Genomic DNA, 16997 nt, shown 5'->3' with positions numbered 1-16997 from the left:
CAAGGTCAGGTCCTACTGGTGAAAATATATGGGATGGGCAACGTGAATAGAGATTGTCCCAAATAGCTCAGTGCTAAATGATCCCAAATATTGATCAGAAAACACATGGCTCCCAGTCACTCTGGTTTTCCCCCTGCATCCTAGGGCTCTTTCCCCAACACGCGCTAGGCAATTTCTCTGACCAACGGACCTAGGAACCACTACTGGATTAGTCTTATAAGGGGCTACTGCCTGGAAACTTGCTGTTTCCCAGTCTCCACCATCTCCCTCCCAACTCTGTGATATGCCTCCTATCAGCCACCTTCAAGGGAGCCCCTGGAATGACCACTGCCCCCTATGCACCCTGGAGGCCACCAATCCCACTTCACGCAGCCGTGGAAGTAGGAAACTCTTCAGCCTGAGCTGGAGACAAATACCCTGGAGTTCAAACCCCAGGTTTCCAGAACAAATACCTGAGGCCCCAGAGCTGTTGTTTGGTACACTGAGGCATTATTGGCAGAGCCACTGGAGCAGCAGTATTCCCAGCCCCCAGAGAAGACCTCTCTTAGATTCCAGGCTGAGCATAAGAACCACCCCAGTTTAATCCTGAAAGGGCTGGTGAGAGGGAATAACGGCCAGCTCCGCATGAAAACCTGTGCAGAAGTGAGAGCTACCATTCAATGCTCATGGAGAGAAAAGGACGGCGGGCCTCTGGACATTCCTCCAAAATACATCAAAGGGAAGGAAGGGGAGTCCTGGATCTGGGGGAGGGATGACTGTGGAGGACCCAGGAGCAGCAGGAAATTGGGCTAGTAATAAAAATATTTGGATGCATGGGTAGCAGCATTTCCCAAATAGGTACACCCCCAAATTGAATAGCGTTCAAGGATAAATGCTGACCAATCACAACAGATTAATGTACTGTACCATCACCCCTACCTCTTCCCCACCCCATGCAGAGGGCCCCATCCTGAAGCTCCTCTAGGAGCAGAACATCCAGCAAAATGGGTATAGCACAGGCTCGTGCCTTTATTTGCACACCCCTCTGATGCCTGCCAATTCCTTACCAAAAAGGGCTCAATTAAATACCGCAAATTAATTAAAGGAAAAGCAAATTTTCTTCTACGTACCATAGCTAAAAATAAATAAAAGTCTCATACAGGGAGACATGAAGTAACCAACTCAATGCAGATAAAACATTTTGATCTGCTGAATGCCTTTATAAATATTTGAGTATCGTTTATTTATGTTTTCCTTCTGTTCACTGGAAAGCAAGGTTTTCTTACAAAAGCACTCGTTTGGGGAACACTGTGGTTTATAATTTAACTTCCTAAAAGCAGCATCAAAGGTTTGCGTTTAAAGCTGTTCAAAAATGAACAGATCTGCAATATTTTAAAGATTTTATGATGAGGAAGAGATGGAGGTCTCTAGAATTCAGATCAGAAGGTTCTGTGGTCTGCCCTGGACAAGGAACAGATGATGGTTCTGCCAAGCACTCCAGCCATGTCTATACTAGAGAACTGAACGAATTATACACCAATAATACAGCAGATCCGCGGGAGCCATGATGTTTCAAGGTCATTTATGCTCCCTCCACTCTTGTGCTCCACTCCATCATTGCAATCACTCTGCTCTACGGGTGCCTTTCTCAAAGTTCCCACCACAGTTCCCAGAAGTAGGGGAGTTTGGTAGACTTTGAAAAGTCACCAATTCATGTCGGACACAAATGGTATTCACATGATGCTTTTCCACCACTGACCCACTGCCACCCCAGGAACTAACACAGTGCAGACTGATACGATCAGTAGCCTTGCCAGGAGTAAGTTTAATCCACACAGAGTTTGGCATGAGTCTACACCATGCGGAGCACTTTGGAGACTAACACAATAGTTAGTTTGTTAAGATTCTCCAGTACAGGCAAGATCCACACTCTTTGACTAAGCTTAAAGGGCCAGAACCTCTTATGGTGTAAAAAAGCCTTGTTCCATTTAATGGAGAGAGGCCAGTTTACCCCAACTGAGAATCTGGCCTTTTGCGTTTAATCAAAATTGACAGTTTCTTGCACATCCTTTTCACAGCACAAGAAAATATTTTGAGCTCTGATTCCAAACGGATATCTGCAAACACAAATTCTTTACTCTCCTGTGCGGTCCTGTTGGCTTCAGTGGGGTTCTGCATGGGAGAAGAGCCCATGCCTCATGACTGGATCTAATTTTAGACCCACTTTCCCCAGCTAAACAGGATTAGTATTGCAATTCAGACTGCTGCACACAAGAAACTATGGAAAGCTTCCCAAGGGAGAGAGAAGGCCAAGGAGATCCTGAGTACCCTCAACTTCCACTGAAATCAGCAAAAGCAGGATCTGTTCTTTACTTGATAGAACCAACTCTATTTTCTTTATTCAGGTGAATAATCCCACTGACGTCAAGAGACAGTTGGTACATTACACCTCTCTCTCCTACTCTTTGTCTGCCTTGTCTATTTAGATTGTAAATTCTTCCTGACAGGGACTGCCGATTACTCTCTAGAGATGTACACATTCCGGCCCTCGTGCAGAACTTCCAGCTCCAGGAGACATCACTGCACCAGCACACTAGCTCAGTCGCAGCTAACAACAGAAATGTAGCGACAAACAGCAGGAGGGGCTAGCAACCCTGAGTATAAACCCCTGAGGCCCTGGAAACGCATTCAGGGCAGCTAGCCTGTGCCACCGCCCTGGCTACACTTCTATCTTTAATACACTAGCACAACCAGACCTAGCCTGGGTATGACTCCAGGAACCGGAAATTACAGCTTCCAGCTCCAGAATAACCCAGGGGGCCTGTTCTCAGCTAGTCCCTAGGCACTGCCATAATAGAAATGAGTTAGTAACAGAAACTTACAGTGAGCAGAAATCAACTCAGTTTTTCTGGTAGAGAATCTAGCCCCAGATATAATTGTAGCAAATTTATGCAATAATTGAACATCCATCTTGCACTCTAATATTTGAATTCATACTTTTTAGGCAGGTTTATTTAAAATGATCAGGCATGATGTATTTTGCAATAAGTAACCAAATATTTTTTTTTCCAAGAAAACCCCCTCAAAGCATTGATTTTCAAAATATGACAATACCATTCCCTTACAGTTTTGCTGTCAAAGGTTTTTAGACCTCAGCTCCTGTGAATAGACTTATAAAAATATTAAATTCCACCTAAGCCAATTGAAATTATGCAGCCACATTTAAAAAAAGCAGTTTGTGTTTTAAAGCAGAATGTACTCAGCCATCCATTAAATATGACAAGGTCTGCATTTTATTTAGACATTGCCATTAATAATGAAATGATGTATGATTTCCATTCCTGCAGTTCTTCCTTCCCTACACAATGAATTATACATTTAAGAAAATATTTAGTTGATATAAAACTACTCCAATTAAGCATTACTGATACACCAGCACGAGTTTAAACTAATCAAGGAATGGTCTCTCAGATTTGCAGAATATGAAAAAGATAATTCAGATTTGAAGACTTTATTCTTGTCTGGAAAATAATTCTCTGTAAAAGTTAAAGCTACACAGGGCTCCACTGGAATAACGAAGATACAACGACCCTGTTGATGTAAAGGGGTAAATCCTGCTCACCTTACTCATGAGTTGGTCTTGGGGGCTACTCGTGTGAGCAAAGCAAACCGAATTTGACTTGAGAAAAATCAAACACAAATTTCCTTGGGTATGCATGTTGTCAAGTAAAAAACAAAGATCGTTCCACAGAGTCAGATGCTTCCAGGTTTCTTTTGGGTGAAAAATGGAATCATAAAAGTGAATTTCAGAGTGGTGGCTGTGACTAAAAATCTCTTGAGACCAGAGTAACATGGTCTCATTGAAAACCTGATCCTGTCAGCTGCTAGGCTCTGTTACACTCAGCGGGGGAAAAAGCTGATGCAGGAAACGCTCCTGGTCCACACCCCTTAAAGTCAGTGGTCCTGATCCTCTCTTACGCTAAAGCCCTTTTACATCACTCTGGCAGCATATGGGAACCTTATACTTGGTGGGAAAAGCCCCCTGAAAGGCCACCTTTCGCAGGAACATCCTGGGCCAGTGGAGAACTCACTAAGGGCTCTAAACCAACCTGCCCCGAGCCCCCTGTGTAGGGGCAACACCAGGGGTGTGGCCAGAGCACTCTGCACTAGAACCATTCTCTGCTTCCCAGGGCCCATCGAGCACAGAGTGCAAAGAAGAGCAGCCCTGAGAAGGCTACTCCAAGTTCCATTGGGAGCTAAGCCGACCCCAGGGCAGCTCAATAATACAAGGAGTTAATGGAGGAGGTGAAGAGGGGGTGGAGGTGAAAAGGGGGAGCAAAGAGAAAGAGGCTGGACCCTGAAAGCAGCAGCCAAAGAGGGAGAGACAGCAAGGAGGATGCAGAAGCAGCCACAGATATGGCATCACTTGAGATTTACTATATGTACACACCTCCCTCCCCGCTCCCAATGTACTCTCTCTTTCTTCCTGTCCATATACAGACAGTAAATCTTCAGTGACTCCTTATCACCCAGTCTGCTTCTAGATCCTAATTGCGATCTATCTCTGTCTGCCTGCCTGCCATTTCCAGGTCTCCCAGCCTCGCTTTTTCATTCAGCTTCCAAGCCCCCATGTTCTCCGAGGGTCCCCAGTCCCCCCCCCCCATTTTTCTGTTTAAAGGCAGCAGGCTCTTCTCGATGACCTTTCCCTCTGCTCCCATGACTCCTTGCACCCCGCACCCCCCACCCCCAGCTCTCCTGCCTCACACATGCTCCCATACGGCACTTGGCATATATACACACCCTAAGGGCCTGAGTCTCCTACACACATTATAGGGGGACCCCACAACAGCTTGGTTAGTAAATTTCTCCAGTGTAGACAAGGCATTTGGGCCAGAGCCCTGTGTAGAGTAAAAAAATAAAATAGCTCAGTTGAAGTCAATGGAGAGAAGGTGATTTACACTGGTTGAGGATCTGGCCTTTTAAGCTGAATGGGAAAAAACACTGCATTGTCTGTCGCCCGTCCTTCATAGTGCAGGAAAATAGGTAGCACTATGAAGGCATCTGCAACATACACTCCTTACTCTTGGCTTCTGCCTTGGTGGCTTCAGAGGGCTCCATGCAGGAGGAGGAGTCACCCTTGAAGATCTAGGGCTCTAACACTCCCACCCCTTTGTGCCAGTCTCCACCGCTTTCCTTTTCCTCCCAGTGCCACCAAACCAAGTTTCTTCCTAGAATTGATCCTTGCTCACGCCGTGTTCCCAGCCTGACTGCACTTCTCCAGGTGGAGGGAACCTTCTGCCATGCTCAGCATGCTGCTGTTTCCTTTTTTATTCTTTACTCCTATTTATTTATTCACTCCAGTTTTTATTTTGATTTGACAATGCCCAGCTGTGTCATCTTGGTTTTGCTGAAAATGTAAACCAAAAAGAGTTGCATTCAAATGCAGCCTTCCGCTGCATGAATACATTTCTCATCCTCTGTTCTCCAGCGCTCCCACCCTGAAATTTAAACTTTAATAAAAAGCAACAACATCACTGTATATTGCAATCTGTTTCTCCAAAAACCAGCTTTGTTCATTCATACTGTTTATTGTTTTTAATAAATATATCAATATGCTTTGTTGCAGAGGATGGTCTCAATGAACGGGGAAGAAAGAGTCAGATTTAAATTAAACTAAAGGAATCTACTCCATATGATAACAAATCTGAATGCCTCCGCTTACTCGCTTGTGCTAGCAAAAATTCTTGTCTGGTTTTACAGCATATGACCTATAGCTGGTAGCCAATTTTTCTAAGTACCAAGTTCAGTTTTCTGCTTGTGAAATGTAACTTTACCCCAGTGATCACAAGCCCCGGGCTTTTCAATGTGGCTTAACAGTAATTATATGGATGTCGAGAACGGGGAAAAGTGTTAGATGTCCCTACGCTTAACGTTTCCACATGCTTTTGTGCCTCTTAAAGGTGAAAGAGTCTTTACCTTTCACAAAACTGAGGATCCCAAAGGAAGTTATGGAACAGAAAAAAATACCTCCGAACAAACCCATACACCACAATGCAGAAGCGATTTTTTTTAAACTCTGCCTTTAACTTTTTAGTAAAGGAACAATTAAACATGACAGAGGAAAGTCACGAGACAGCAGCACTTCTCTAGCTCCCCTGCAGCTATTTTCTTTGACACCCCCCTCCTCACCCCTTCGCTTCACCTCCCCAAACACACACACACTGCCCCAAGTCATACTGCAGCCAGGGAGCGAATCCCCCTAGTTGAGGCAATGCTCTCTCTCTCTCTCTCTCTCTCTCACCACATGTGCCACTTATGTTTCAGCTTTCACTGGCGACAATCTGGAGCCAGAGCTTTTCCGTTCAGGAGGAACTCTGCTACGTGTCGCTAACAACAACACAAACAGCGCCTGCCCTTTCTCTGTGCTTCACTGCCCACAGTGAGCGCAGCACTATGGTCAGGATTTATAGCAAGGAGACACCAATCTAAGAACTAATTCATGGCTACCTACAATGCCACTACTGAGAGGAGGGGGGTGGGGGAAATACCAGTTTGTTCCCACTTCTGCAGCCCTTCAGCCTGAAATCCTGACTCTGATCCTGTGCCTTGCACACGGCATTAATCCAGAACACTGACCTTTTTCCTTTATTTTGTCATAAGTCTTTTCCCCACCTTTAGATAAATAAATGTTGCTTCCTTTCACTGTCTTTTTCTCTTCTAAACTTTCAACTTTTGATCAGCTTCAACCCGCTGTTTTTTTCCTGAGACAGTCGTAAGAGGAGATCCACTGATTTTTTTCCCCAGCAGCAACATGCTACATTCAAACTTTCTATCGTTCTTTGTGTATATGTTTGTTTTTGAAAGACACTCAGAGTTTAATCAACCTGGCCTGCTTTCGGAAAGATCTTGTTCAGAATGGGGGCCAGAAAGATGAGCTGTAAAATAGATTGCTTGGGTGGTTAAAATCCATTCAGAAGAAGGTTTTCTAGACATAGACCTCAAGGAGGGAGAACAGCAACTATAATGGGTGAAATCTTAGCCTCCATTGAAGTCAATGGCAAAACTTAATGGGGCCAGTATTTTACTCATATAGCCACACAGATAATTTCTTCCCAGCAATCACAAAAATAATTACAATAACAAAAAGATGTGGGATGATATGGCTCAGAATCATAATTTTTTTTAAAGAACAAGGGCTATCCTGCAATTAGACAGGCACTATAGAGATATGGGGGATGTAGATTACAAAAAGCACTGTTAGCAACCATATATAAAACTCTTCAACAGGTTCTTTGTAAAAGCAGTGGCATTGTCAGTTAGACCTGCCACATTTCCATGAATCACCTCTGTGAGCCTGCCCTGTAGTTCCAAATTCTCAGCCTTCCTCTGATTGGTTTGGGGAGTTTCTAAAATCAAAGTCCCAGATTGTCAAGACAGTCATTGGAAGCAGGTCACACCTGAACATTCAAATGCCTCGTGGACGTGGAGGAACCTGATAGGGGAGCTGAAAACACAAAGGTTTAGAATCCCTAGCTCTTGATTTTTCAGGTTTAAGCCTGGGGAACAAAAAAAAAATCGGGAAAACACTGCAGCCAGTAGGAGCGCTGCATGAAAAAAGACTGCAGCACCAAGGTGGCTGGTCGAGACAAAAACAAAAAAACTGTCTACTTGCATTCAGAGTTATTCAGGTGAGGGATCCCTATATGATTAGATCTCTCTGACCACATCCTTACATCACTTAATGCCAGTCTACCACCGTCTATGGCCGTAATTGAAATGAGGGAACCAAATGCACAGCTGTCTGGTTCAAATTGTGCAGAATGTGTATTCTTCCGTCATTCAAAGAAATGTCCCCTGCAACCCTGGCCTTGTTCAAATTAACCACAGAGGATCCAAGAAAGGAACTGAGGGGGGCGGGCCATGCCATACGGTGTGGGGGGAGAGGGGGTTTGCTTAAATGAGCAAGTTAAAAATAAGGTTCCTCTGGAAAAAAAATGTATAGAATGTAGGAATTACAGCTGCCCTACTGCCTGGGCTAATTCTGGCCCCTTTTATTCTTCACTGCAGCTAAGTAAACTAAAACCACTAACGTTGGCACTTTAATGCAGGACACAAAGGGGCAGACTATGAACCCCTGAGCCAGCTGTCCACATGGCACTCACAGCGCCATACCCATTAGTAAGTGCTCACCAAGGCTAGCAAGGAGCTCACAGTCTGACCCCCAGCGGAGATCAGGCCAAACATACATTCATTGTGGAACAAGGCGCACCCCTCCTTCTGGCTACTGTGAGGTAGGGTGTGGGGCAGCTCCTGCAAAGGGGAATGGCGGAAGCCCCTTGGCTGGAGGCTGCTTTCCCTTTCTATCCACCCACAGAGAGTCTCCACTCCTTTTCCTCACTCCTATATGTGGGAAGGAGGTTCTGGGCGGCCCTTTCATGCTCCCTCCCATATGAACAGGGGAGGATTCCAATTTCCACTGCTTCATTGTGTCTTTGGTACTGAGTTCACTCATCGGCCTTCCTCCCTCAGCTCCCTATGTCTGCCCTCAAAGAGAGAGCAAGCTGAGCCCTGGGCAATCCATGCAGCCATCAGGCTTACACATCTGTGGTGCAAGCTGCTGCTCCCATGCTGCTGATGACAGACGCCTAGAAGACTGCTGCTCCACAAGCCCAGATCTAGACGGTGTGCACCAGGCATCTTCCATTAATCCACCCCTGCCTACTGCCTGCTGACTTGCACCATCAGACACATACCCAATATACCTTTGTCCCTTCCATGGTACAAACATGGATGCACCAGATAAATCAAAGGGGAAAACAATAAATAATAATCAAGATCATCTGCAGTTTTAACAATAAGCTGTTTAATGAATTGTAAAGTACACAATTCACAGTACGAGACTGTATATTGCCAAAACTAACATTAAAGTGTATGGAGACAATTAAGCAATAATGACCTCTGTGTAGGGCATTTCCTAGGAATTAATGACCAGCCAGGAGGAGCTGATGGCCCGAGGTATAACCAAGGGCCATTAACCTCAGCAGGTCATTAATACTCAGGAAATACCCTGCACTAAGGTCATTATTGTGAATATATGATAAAAAGGGGGCGGGGGGGAAGAGTAGTAAGCTTACAGATGTTTTTGTTGGTGATGTCATTTCAGTTACGTACTGGGCATTCAGCCCCTCTACATTAGCTATCCATACTGCTTAGGTCATCTCTCAGCATTGAATTCACCTGATAATGCGTCCTCAGATACAGAGCCTGGTTCTGGGATTTTTTACAGACAGTGGCTGTAATGGGCACAGAATCAGGCACAAATGACATAGTCCCTAAACTACATTTAGGGTTAAAGACAGGTCAAATAAACACAACTACAGAATTTTTGTTTTAATCCATATTTTGCAGATGAAATGCTCATGACAGCAGCAGCTCTGGAGTCCAAGTTTCAGGCTAATGACTTTAAATGGAACAGTGTATAAATTAGTGCATGCTGTCGGGAGGACCGCTCCCAGCTCAATGACTAAATCCCGCACCCAGGATGCATGCACAGGGCCCCCATTAACATCAGTGGGAGCTATGCAGGCTGAATGCGAAAGCAGAACCGAACCCTAGCAGCCTGAACCTGAAAACATTCCACCTCTGGATCTCCCAGGGACTCCAATGGGAGATCCAGGAACAGGAGGGTCACCTCTTGGCTGGGTTAGGTGACAAGCTAATGCAGAGATGGGCATGCTCTGGAATTGATTCCTTTCCTCCACTCCCAAAAGATTCATCCCTGAAAAGAAAAGTACCAGCAGGGAGAAAAATCACTCTCTGACGCAACATACAAATGGTTCAGAGCATCAGGAAAACATTGCGGCTGAGCAACTAGGGAGGATATCGAAAATATTTAAATGCAATACCCAGAGAGGGGTTTCCCAGTCCCCTTTGGTTTGTAACCTAAACACGCTGGGTAAAACGCAACTACACAAACTTGGGGACAAACTCCCCCATGGATGCAGGGCACAGGGCTCCCACTTTTTCTCTTAAAAGTTGAACTACAATCACAGATAGTGACAAAGTCCTAACCCTGCCGCCCTCATTGATGCGAGGAATCTTTCCTCAGGTGAGCAGCCCTATTGAAATCCATGGGAGTTAGGCACATAGGAGCTTTGGAAACTCCACTAGGTGCCTACCTACATCTTCAGGCACTTAAATACCTTTAAAAATCTAGCCCATAGTACCTATAATCTTCACAGCTTTAAAAGACATTTCATCTGAGGTGCTGGTAGCTGAAGTGGTGACATCCTGCCTACAGGGCCAGCTCTGGAATTTTACAACAGGAATTTTACAATTTTACAACTGCCAGTCAAGTTTTTGGTCACACACCTCCTCGGAGTGACATGCGCCTGTCCACCAGTATGCCTCTGCTATACACAGGAGTGAACACACACACACTCTTTTGCTGTAGTAGCAAACCCCAGCAGTTTGTTCCTTTCAACCACAAGAATGCATTTACACTAATTTATGTTTTCAGGTCTAATTTTGAAAGGAAGAGAGCTAGTAACTTAGAGTTATGTGTATATGAAAACAGATTCTCCTTTACATTTTCTCTTGCCCAAGGGGGGGAGGACAGTCTAAATACCTTCCACCATGGAGATATGAGCACAATACCCATTGCACAGAAGCAATTATACAATTTTGTTTTAAATAAGCCCACATGAGGGCAAAATTACTTGACTTTTCCATCACAGGCCCTCTGTTCATTTATTTTTTCCTTCTTACACCAAGGCTAACAAACTTCCTTGGACGTGAAAATCATGTAATTTTTTTGCCCCATAGTAGCATCCTCTATGTAAAGATCTGACCTGTAAAAACAAACATACAATGGCTGTATACTAAAATATTTCCCAAGTATACCACTTTCAGACATCACAGCTAATCACGCTGTTTGAGAGAGCACCACAATTATATTTTCAATCTCCTTTTCTGGAGAAATAAACCGTACTGATATTTTATGTTGTTACAGCTTTGAGAGAAGCCGAGAGTAGTTTTTCAGCTCCAGCATTTCTTTTTAACCATTTACAATCTATTGGAAGAAAAATTAAGCATGACATCAGCAGTGTTAAGATCCTGGTGATTATATATTTAAAAACAGCTATTAGTCAACAAAATAAAAATCATTAAGTAAGGAAAATTAGGGCTTGTTAGTGCATGTAATTATCAGAAGCATAAATAGAATAAAGGCAGCAATGCAGAAAATATTATCTGCAGAGAAAATTATTCAAGTATGCATTTGAGTAAGTCTGCATTTTGACTTAACCCTTTGAAACATTAATCAAACCATGGCTAATTATAGGAATTAAGGAATTAAACGATGGAATCTTCTAAAAGATATTATTTAAAAGGAAGTTTATACAATTACTTCTATAGATGTTTGCTTTAAAGAGAGAAACATTTCCACTGTAATGAAAAGGGTCTTAGAAAATTAAATTAACAAGGGGGGACCAGGCTGATATGAAACTAAATTAGCATCAAATGCAAATTACAGGGTACTTAATGGTAGAAACAGGTGCAGAGAAGGACCCTAAATGAGATAAATGAATAAAACATCCCTCTGCACAAATGTGGAAGCTGACACAAAGTCAATGATATGAATAATTCAGCAGTCTCAACACTGCTGTTGAGGTCAGCTTTCCTTGACCTTTGAAACAGGAAGTAAAATTCTGTCCAAATTTGAGTGACTGGAAATGTAACAGTTATTTGTTTAAAAAAACACCTTTTAAGAAAAACAGAATATATATCTTATATGATAACAAATTGTAGCATCGAATAAGTGTACTCCAGGAAAAAATATGCAAAATTAAGAACCTAATAAATGTAAGATTAGCAGTGCTTATAATATATTTGTTTCAATATGAAATCCTAAGAAAAGGTTTATATGCAAGAATATTCAGGTCAAATAATGATCTGAATATGTGCAGCACTAAATGGTTTCATCTGTCTTTAAAAATACTTTAGCTGTGCTTCAGAGGTTATTAACAGAGTCAAAAAAATACATTTCAGGTGTCTTTTTTATTTTGTTTTTTAAATACAGCATTAAGACATTTAAATTAGTTATGCAAAGCTGAGTAATCAAACTTTTTTTAAAAAAAAAAAAAGCTTGTAGAATGTCTTTCTGGAACATCCTTTTTCTCTAAATCCTGATTTAATAAACATTTGAGTTTTAGAAATTAATTTATCTTAAAAAAATCATTTTCAAGAATAGACCACCCTGATAATTGTAAACTGTTAAGCACAGTACACAGTTAAGGCTGTAGTTCTATATAGATATACACACAAAGAGAGAGATTCTCATATATTAAACAGCACATTCTTCTCGCATTTACAAATCTGGAGCATCTCCATTAAATTCAGTGGTGTTCCTTCATATTTATATTCAGATAACTAAGAGCAGAATAGGACTCTGCATTTTTCACTTTGGCAAAATGCTCAGGAAGAATTCTGGGTTCACATAATTTCTGACTAAAAGGTGTGGTCCTAATTTCAAATTGAGTTTGGCACTAATACAGATTACTAAGGTATGACAAACAACTAATTTATCCAAGCTGGAAAGACAGGCAGAATATATACAGTATATCACCCTTGCTGCTTGTTTTACAAGGTAACAAAAGCTGTTAGATAATACAAGTTCTCTCTCCTTCTCCTTTTGTTCTATTAATCTGTTCAGCAGCTTACCTGCTTACCTTTCATCTGTATAATGCACATCAGACACAAGAAGATCTTGTACTGTGGGCTTAATTTTATTTTCTACTTTTAGAATATCAAAATACCATGCTGAGGACTGAGTCTCAAGAAGCCTGTGCTATTAAATTTGCTGTAGCAAAGAAGTTTGAATGGTAGTTGATCTTAAAGTAAGGGCTGACAGTAGCAGCACTGAAGATGCATATTAATGAGATAAACAAAATCATTCCTCACATTGCATAATCAAGAGTGGTAAACCAAACCCTGCTTATTTAGGGTTTTAGTTAATGACTAACCTGAGCTATGGCTTTGTGTGCCAAGCGTCTTTCCCTAAATGATAGCTATGAGAACCCAGCTGGTTCTAATTTTGAAACAACCAGTTTCTCTATTCCCCAAGTGCTAAAGAAAATAATCCCAGCAATCCATGACTACACGCTTTCACAGGGACAGCAGTGAGAATTTGACTGTAGAGATAATTAAAGTCATTCCCAAAACTTCCAAGGAAGAGGGGAAAAATAGGGGAACCTCTGACCTTGTTTAAATTACATTAACAACCAGTTAGCTTTGGAGAAGGGCAAAAAAAAGTCCTGTTTTTATAGATTTGTTTTTAACTCTCCTCTACTCTAATGGTTACAACATTTGCAAAGAAAATGTAATAGATTGCGGCTAGTAGGAAGATTAGAATGAGGTTTGGAGCATGGATGTTCCTAATTTGGCAAGAGCAGAGGGTTTTGGTAAACTTGAATAAAATCATGTGCAGGCACTGAGATCAGAATGGGTTTAAAGGGAAATGATACTGTAACAGCAATAAAAACAACTGGTTCGGTATCTGCTTCAAACACTGACAAGATCTTTTCGAAATTAATGTTTCCTGCAGCCCTGCCATGAGTTAGGTCTAAAATAATTTTAATATTAACAAAACTCAAGAACATGTCAAACTTGAGCCAATCCTCTGACAATATTAGTTCACCATGTCTTTCAGAAAACAGTGGGTCAGATTCTCACCAGGCATCATTTCATTGCCTTTGATGGAGCGATGTGATTCATACCAGCTGAGAACCTGGCCCTATGTGTGTCATATAAATAATGCTTTATTCACACCAAAAATAAATTGGTAGGCTCCTGTCTCTAATGACATTCACCACTCTGGATTCTGCACAGAATTCAGAGATGGTAAGAAAGAGTTTAAAACGTGTGTAATCTCTGTCTGCACTATCTGCCTTTAACAGGAAGAAGAGATCAGCTCAATGAGTGCTATTCAGGGCCTCTCAATTAACCTGATTAGTTCAGCACACTGCTCTCATGAATGACACCTTATCTTGAAAATGAAGGAAAAACTTCCTTCCTTATGGAGAGATAGGAGTCCCCTAAAGCCAGAAAGATGCAACCTATCAATGATTAGCTCCCGAGTTTCTTTTCCCTTTCCTAGCATACAGGTCACTGAGACCAGAAGAGGCAATGCCTGATTGGATTTTGTGTCCTAGGGATAGACTGTGCACGATCTCATCTGCCCAGGTGGCCCACGAGAAAGCTGGGAAAGGATGCCCTTTAGGCAACTGCAAGCCCCTTCTTTCAGAATCAACCAGGCACATGATGGGATTGCTGGGAGCAGGCTGCAATTCATTAACCCTTCAATAACTAAAACAGCCCATGAATATAATAACTGCATGCAAGAGGTAGAAGGCTATATGACTCTCCAGCCTTCTGCAGGGCTGTGTAAAACAATGGCTTGTTTAAATGTGTTGTAGTTGGAAACTGGTTTCATATTTGACAGACTAATGGGACTAACTGTGTTACCATGACAAAAAAGTATTCACAAAATTCTCTTTTATTTCCCCCAGAACAATCTCAGATTTTTTAAAAAAAATCATGCTACTTACAGCAACACAAATATTAACTAATAGCATGTTATTGTCTCAAGCATGGATGGCTGAGAATGTGAACAGGGCTGGCTCTGTTATGAATACACTCCAAGAGTTAATAACAACAACAATCAGGAAAAATAGCTAAGTAAGTTAGTTACAATATTTGAAACATACATTTACAAAGCCCCAACGCCTTTAAGGATATTAATACTTCAGGCATTATAAACCCTCGATGATTTGATGGGCATTAATATTCCAGTATTAGAAATTCCTGTTTTTAAGGTATTTATATTCTACTGTATTAATACTCTTGTAGTTTCTGACAAATTAAGCTACCACTGGCACAGTGAGGCACTCTTTTGAAACAGGAACTTTTCTCATTTTGTAAGTTGTACAAGATACGACAATTCCTATGCATAACGGATTTTATCTAGGAGTTTTCCTCCTTCATCAGAGCATGGTTTATTCAGTTTTCCAGAGTGCCAGAGCTATTCCTGAAGCTGGACTAATTAGGCTTTAAAACAAAGTAGCTCGACATAGCCAAGAGTCTATTTTGTCTATTTAGATAGTAAGCTTGCTGGGGCAGAGAATGTCTCTACTATGTGACTGTACAGTGCCTAGCACAATGAAACCTGGAACAAGACCAGCCTAACAGCAGGAGAGCGGCTCCCTCAAGGAACATGCTGCCACAGGCTCTCCCAAACCACGCAGCCGCCCACTGCTCCACTCCTTGAGAAAGTTACAACCCACAGAGCCATTAATGTCATGCCATGGAACAAAAGGGAGCCTCAGATGGATCGTTAATAAGAAAGCAAATCCTATGGAGAGGCTTTTAAAATGTAAGGAGCTCCAACTGTGAAGTTCTCAGCCAAGAGACTGTGACCCCCAAGGAAGATCACAAACAGGTGTCAAGGAGTCAGGACCATCCTGACCTCGCCAAATTGCTAAATGGCAGAGGGGCCCAGCTAGATGGAAGGAGGGTTCCAGGGTGGGGTGTCAATGTCTCTGCTCTAGACCAAGAAGAATCCAGGGCTGGATTAAGAAGTGGGAATCCACAGGGTATAATTTTTTAAAATTTAAAAAAAAAATGCACATCTGGACGTGGGGCCAGACTCCAATCTTAGATGAGTGGCATCAGTCAGAATGCATTTTGGAGTCTGCTCGTGCTCATGCCTGCACACAGGTAGCAGCAGATTTTTCCAAGGTATGCAGAGATGCATCTGGGATCAGAACCCGGCCATTACAAGACTGAAGTCATGCAGAGAAACATGGAGCGTGTTGGGAAGAATCCTTACATCAGCGCTTAATAGCTCCAAGCATGGCTAATTTTCTTCTTCTTTTAAAGCACAGAACTTTATAATGACAATGGAATACATTTCTCCCCTTCTTGTGACAGCCTTCTACAAAATCCAAACTAGGTAATATACTTTTTAACATCCACTTATCAAACTGACTTAACATCTGGGATGTCAGCCAATGGTTATGTAGTGATATAGATGCCAAAAAGTCTAACTGAAAGATTATATTCAAAAAGATTACAAAAACGATGAGAATCCAACTGGATAGAAGTGGATAGTTATCCCAGTCAAAAAACCTGGAAGGCAGCCTAGACAATGATGGAGAAAATTACTGAAAATGATTTTTGAATACTATCTGATGTTAAAAGAATTGATCTAATCATGGTGTTTCAGTCCTTGTGATTTTTTTTTTACCCAGCCGAGCCACCGACTATATCCTATAATAGTAACTCTTCCAAAAAATGCTTTTGATATTCAGTTCATGAACAGGTTTCAGAGTAGCAGCCGTGTTAGTCTGTATTCGCAAAAAGAAAAGGAGTACTTGTGGCACCTTAGAGACTAACAAATTTATTAGAGCATAAGCTTTCGTGAGCTACAGCTCACTTCATCGGATGCATTTGGTGGAAAAAGCAGAGGAGAGATTTATATACACACACACACACAGAGAGAACATGAAACAATGGGGAAGCGTCCAAGAGGATAGTGAAGTAAAGCAAAGGAGTTCCTGACTCAAACAGCAGGCCTGGCAAGACCCTGACATGAAAAGGGAACTTATTAATTCATTACCAGACATCTAGGAATGTTATTGTAATGTTTTTTTTAATTCAGTTCAGATGAAAGTCCCTTCTGAAGAGGACAACAGCTTGGTATGATGGACTTTCTTCTGTGCAAGAAAAGATCACTTTTTTAAAAAAGCATCTGAGCATAGAGCTGACTGAACAATCCTATTGGCTGAAATTGACATTTTATAACACCATTTAGAATGTCGGAGGGCTGGGGGGGAAAATCAGTCAATTAAATCTGATTACACAGCAAGATTTTAGGATCTTTCCAACAATACCTGTATCCTTAAAAACAAAATCTCATCTCTCTCTCTCTCTCTCTCTCTCTGGCACTGAAAGTGTTAAAG

The 16997-nt window shown here is 42.0% G+C and overlaps 1 protein-coding gene across 12 annotated transcripts in view; it reads right to left on the bottom strand.

The window, feature by feature from the left end:
- Window positions 1–16997, bottom strand: part of EBF1 (EBF transcription factor 1) — a 334576-nt gene that overhangs the window by 283765 nt on the left and 33814 nt on the right. The window lies entirely within an intron of this gene.

Source organism: Dermochelys coriacea, chromosome 8, assembly GCF_009764565.3.
Source record: "Dermochelys coriacea isolate rDerCor1 chromosome 8, rDerCor1.pri.v4, whole genome shotgun sequence".
Classification (NCBI taxonomy): domain Eukaryota; kingdom Metazoa; phylum Chordata; order Testudines; family Dermochelyidae; genus Dermochelys; species Dermochelys coriacea.
Note: the sequence above shows the minus strand (reverse complement) of the source record. Positions and strands in the feature narration are given on the sequence as shown.